Below are 6,000 nucleotides of genomic sequence, written 5' to 3'. Positions count from 1 at the left end.
TTCGATAGCGTCCGCTGTGACTGTTTTATTTTGGCTTTAATCGACCACTTTGGTGCCGAAACATATAGACGTTTTCCGTTTCCTGTCGTTCTCAGTCACGTGGGTTCTGTATCTGGTATGCGGGACGAAAAATAATAAAACACTTCGACCTGGAATATGCGAGAAAATATATATGTGAAGCAAAACAACAATGTATGACAATCACGCATTTTTCGTAAACACCTTCCAACGCGTAGAGAGATAAATGTGATATTTTACCGCATACCAGAAGGAACGATATTCAAAATGGCTGCGCCCTTGTGGAAAAGATGTATACGGTGGAAGGGGTTTCGGAGATGCATAAAGCCCCTATTTCAGTGGTCTCAAACTCATTTGAGTGTGAGGTCCAGATAGTCCACAGTGGAAAGGCCGGAGGGGGAGGAAGGGAAGGGTTCAAAATGTTTAAAATAGAAGAGAGCTAATGCTTTATGATGTTTATAAACTCAGTTGTGCCAGTGACATCTTTAAGATTTGATTTGTTTACATGACAACTTTGTGTCCCACCTGATGTGGTAGCAATATTCAATATGACACCGCCCCGCCAACGTGCTGGCATTTTTAATATAACACGAGATAAGTACGCTGTCGTTCCCGTTGCTCTCTTCACTCGGGAATTAAGCAAGCTCAACATGTCTTTAAAAAGCAATCAGTTAATATGACAGTTCTTGCTTTTCTTACGATTTTATTACAACACTTTCAAAACATACTTGTCTATTAATGGTGATAATTTTTGAAGGCGAGAATTCCGAGCTCGTAGCTTTATCTTTGGCAGTTTCTACTGCTGAACGAGAGTTCGCGCAGACGAGATGCATTCTTTAACAAAGAGTTCACGCTTGGAGCCTTGTAGTGGTATTGTTGTACATTACAAAAAGCTATGAAGTTAGAAATAAAGCGAAAGAGGGAAATCGAACGCAGATAAGTATAATCTATGTGAAAAGGTGAAAAGACCACAGCTACTTTTCGAGCGAAACTGAATCGACGAGTTGAGAGCACTATGGCGCATGCCATTTTTAGCGCTCCAGACATGGGAACCGGGACTCGTAGCGTGTTGCCTGCGGGCCGCGTCCCATCGAGGCGCGGGCCGCATGCGGCCCGCGGGCCGCGTGTTTGAGACCCCTGCCCTATATTCTGGGAAAAGTGGCGCCATTCATTGTTGTGGAAACGCTCGAGACACGTGCCGCGCGCCACTTCTGTGAAGAACATGGCGTCTGAAATCTAGCTCAGCAGTGCTGCGCTGTTCCGTCATGATGTTCCCAAGTGCTGCACGTTGCACGTGCCTCGTGCACCGTCGCACCTTGCGCTACTTTTGGAACATGAAGTGATGCAAACCCCAGTCTCCCAAGCGGACGCGCCGCGAATTACTACCAAAGTTAGGACGCGCCCAGGTCGGGACGCGCTACCTGGAATCACCGGTGAGACATGGTTTTATAAAAACAATAATAACTGTGCCGGCAAAACCTTGTAAACTAAAGATTTTAGGAAACATCATGCGCTTCTTATTTTGTACTAATCTCCAATAAAAGTTCTTACAAAAAAAAAAGTCCTTTTTTTTTTCGTTTGTCTTTACGCAAAAAACATGCTTTCTAAAAAGTTCATGGTGACTATAGTAAAGAAAGAAAACTTTCAGCCTTTCCAGTCTGGTAAAGAAGGAAGACCAGCGAAGCTGTTTTATGGTGGGAATGAGATGATGGCCGGCCGCAAGTCGGAAAGCCAGAGTGGAAAGGCTGGAGAGGTTGCCGCCGTCGTCCGCTGTACACTGTACACTGCGCACTGGTACGTTGTACACTGGTTGTACATTCTGGAGAAACGAAACCATGCACCTGTACGTAAACAACGGCGCGTGATTGGAAGCAAATACTTTCCCTCTTACAGTGCCACCATTTGGCGGTCAGCTCGTTGTAGGTTAACTTGGGATACACCCCTGAAGAAATGTTAGTGTAAAAAGTGTAAAATCGGTTAACTCCTCATTGGCGGACAACGAGTCAGATGCGTCAAATTTTAGTTTTGCTTTTGCGGCAGAGCCGCCTTCAGGAGCGCCGGGTTGGGTGCGGGACATACATGTTTCGCTCTGCGTTCGCGGAGTGCAGACCTTACACTGAAGTATATGACAAACAGGTAGCTTCTTGAACCTTCGGACATTGTGTGCGCCACTTAGATATCTGTAGTTGCATTCATTTTATAACGGGAGCGCAGTTTCAAAGTGGCCGTACGCTAGACGACACGACAACCACGACGACCAAGACCACGAGCTTCCGAGTGATTCGGGAGATGCACGATGGCTCGTGCGCGGTGCCAGCGGCCTCATGTCGTCGCGCCCATTACGTCCACTGTAAGAGCGAGGGGAAGTGTACGGAACAAGCAAACGAACGAAGCAAAAGAGCACGGCAAGAGCAGCCTTATGAAACCAGTCCAGTTCAAACCACGACCATCCAAACGAAAGAGGTCTGCATGCACCCTGGCAATCGATGCTATACGCATTTAAAATCATTCTTGGCTTGCCCCTTGAAGTTAGCAGCTTCTATCGGGTTTGGGGGATTGCTTTAGTGGGTCATTGATTTTTGAGTTGGCTACACTGGCGCCCGTGAGGCTGCAGGTTCTAGAAAGCGAATGGAGCCGCGAAGCTACGAAATGAACTGAAAAACGCCATTTTGTGCCCTCATGTGGCACTTCGTAATTTGCGTTGGTTATCGTTACTCGTGAACCAAAGTATCGAGTGACTTCACTGGGGCTCGTTCGATCAATAGGTTGGCGGACGCTCGGAGTCCAGCCCAGGCAGCCGAGTCGGTCACCGTCGTAATATGTCCCGAACAGTGGCGTACCAACTTGTTTTTGAGTAGAGAAGCAAACCAGACCCCCCTTCCAGGGGCCGGGGGGCGGTGCCCTTGATATAGACCCATCAGAGAAAAAAGCGCGACCTGTCGTACGCAACAGCAACTAGTGGCAGCCGCCATGCTGCAGGATAGTGCACGCCGCTGCATAAGCTGCGTTGGCCGTAGACGCTAGTCAATTCCTGCCCACGATGCCAACGTACTGCTGCGTACCCCTCTGTAAGCAGAGTGGGTATCTGGAGAAGTCTGGCATTAAGGTACGTATTCGTAAATGTACTCGTTATCGGTTGACGGCGGCGTAGCCGCGCAAACTTTTCCCTGCTGAAGTGCAAAAACGGAACACGAACCGTTCCCACGCTACGCTCCTTGGGTGTTTGAGTCAGGTGTTTTTAATCTCACTTTGTTGCGTTTGGAGGTAGAGTTTTCAAGTTTCAGCTAGTTTGAAGAAATCAAAGCGTCAAATACAAATATAATGTTGCTCGTGGTATCGCTTGTGGACGTGACAGCTTCGCGAGCACCTAGCTTCAGGTATGCACGAGCTCGCGGTGCTTCAAACTTGCGCGTGTAAATTATATGTTAGGTACGCATGAAGCCATACGACCTGACGCTTTAACCTGCCTGTAGCGCAGACATCTGTGCAGCGCGTGCTTTATGCAAAGCAACATGCACGCGCTTGCAACTTCTGCTTCACTGCAAAATTTGCTGCTCTACATTTCAACTCTAAAATCCCCCTCAAGAAAAACGAACTCGACGTATCAAGTAGGAACTTGCGTCAAATACGTCCTTTACTGGTTAATTTGCGCATCGAAATTTTAAGTCTTAATTCCAAGCAAAAAATGCGATTTGACGAGCGACGAGTCGAGCGACGGCACAAGCGACGAAAGTCGGCTACGAGCGACGAAAATGTTTCACTGTCGCTTGTCGCGTCGCTTGGTTTGGGATTTCTAGAAAACGACGCTCATCGCCTTGGTCGCTCGCTCGTCGCTTTTATGCGGTGTGCTTCATCGCGCGACTGTCCGAGCGACAGCGAAGCGGGACCCCTGCGCCTGTTTCGTCGCACATCCGGAGAGTACTGGCGACTTAAAACTACAGCCCGTAAATTATAATCGGCTCCTATCGTTTTCTGGTGCATACTAACACATGTTTGATGTCGTAACTACAAAGATTTTAGTAATTACCTTTTTCTTGCGTAGTTGGCCTTTATAGATGCGGCGACCACGAACCCCTGAACGAGGAAGTTGTAACTTCTGTCGAATTGTCGTTCCGAGTTCGATCGGCTCTTGAAGAAGCGATATATCTCATCATCTTTAACGTCTGGGAGCTGGGAAAGGTCGTTTACCCAACCCGTGATCGAAAAACGCTACCTGCAGCCATACAGAGGCGAAGGGATCGACGAAACAAGAACGTTACAGTCAAAACAACTATGCCGGCCGCAACGGAGTCCTTCCCAATGGCGCCGGCCGCCCAATGTTGTTGGACTCGTTCAGCGGATTTTCACTGTTGCCAGATTTTTTGAAAGGGGCCTATTCCTTGGGAGCCGCCGGCCAGTGTTTGCCCAGCCTAGGAGGGGCAGAACATATACCTTGCCCCCCCCCCCCCCCCCCTTCAAGTCTGAGAGCTGAGGGGGGGGGGGGGCGAGTGCCTCCCTTGCCTCCCCCCGGTTGGTACGCCCATGGTCGCGAAGAAAGAGGAGGCAGCGAACAGGCCTCGGTTAGTCCTGGATGGCGTTGGCGAGCCTCCCTCCCGACTTCCCGCCGAGACCTTGCAGCGAAGGAAATGCAGAACGACAGTCGTCGTCCGCGCAACCGCAGAAACTCGCGAGAGCGAGCGAGCGAAAGCTCTATTAAAGGGAGCCGGCGCTGATAACCCTGAGGGATCATGAATGGCGAGCTCCCTCGAAAGCAGAAACCTGCTCCGCGCTGCAGGAGACGCGGTCATCTAGAGGCCGTTGCCGCTGCCCCGCTCGCAACGCCCGAAACAAAAGAGACCGCCAGCACTTCGTTGCACCCGACGACGGACCGCAGCTGACGTCAGGCGACCCACCCCAGCCTCTATATCCAAGGCCTTGCAAAGATATTGTAGTGAGTGCGCAGGCGAGTTGGTGGAAATTAACCATTCTGATGTTAGCCTGAGACTCTACTTTGAAACTTCCTCTTTTCCTGCCTCAGTCTCAGGCCAACATCAGAATGGCCTTGCAGAGCTGCGGTCATACATCGTACAAAAAAGCAGACACTATCCCTGACGTGTTTCTTCCTCGCATCTCCTGCCAAATTTATGGTCGTGCAAAAACTACCCGCAGACATATTCGTAGCATATACAGTATGAAGCCATCATGACTGAAACATGCCCGAGGTGTGTCCTCATATAATTCTACCATAATGCCCGTTGCATGAGCAGTCTGGTCACGTGGTACGTTCCCAGTGCTGGATTGGCTGGGATGCCTCGTAGCGTTCTCTGCGGTCCATCGCGAGGTAAGACGGAGTTAATGTAGCCGGATTCGCGTCGCCGCGTGAGCGATAGAAAACACGTCTCTTTCCCGAGCCACGGCGGCGGCGCACAGACAGACCACCCCCGGCTGCCTTATCGCCCGCCGAGCGTAACAATGCTTACTTATCAGAGACGCATTATGCCTCGGAACAGTTTCCCTTCCGAGCACTTCCTGTTTGGCGTGAGCGAGACTTTCTTCTTTGTTTAGGGGCCTTCCGTCGTCCAGACCGAAGGGAGATCGTCGCGTCAGCCGCGGCGAAAGTCGCTTCTCGGCTGGGGTTTGATCCGCGTTTGACCAAGTCTGGGCTGTGCGCATGCACAGAAACCACGTCAACTGAAGTGTATGCGCCACGCCGACAGAAGTGCTACCGCACTCTCCTGGGGCTCTAAACTCGTCAAGCACGAAGTTGTGGCCGAAGTTCACCGAGCGCACCGATTGGACTATCATGGCGATGACTTCGCGTTTTTGTCACCAGCGTCCAATCGGCACGCTCAGCGAACTTTCGGCTCCAACTTCGTGTCTGCACGAGTTTAGGGCCCCTGACGTCAGAGCCGTGTTTTGGTGTCGCGGCCTGCTTGTTACGTCTGAGTTCCAAGTTTTGAGCAGATCGTTGCGCGAGTCTTGTTTCCCGCCCCGATGGACGAT

Source organism: Ixodes scapularis, unplaced genomic scaffold (assembly GCF_016920785.2).
Source record: "Ixodes scapularis isolate PalLabHiFi unplaced genomic scaffold, ASM1692078v2 PGA_scaffold1__304_contigs__length_218370807, whole genome shotgun sequence".
Lineage (NCBI taxonomy): Eukaryota > Metazoa > Arthropoda > Arachnida > Ixodida > Ixodidae > Ixodes > Ixodes scapularis.
Note: the sequence above shows the minus strand (reverse complement) of the source record.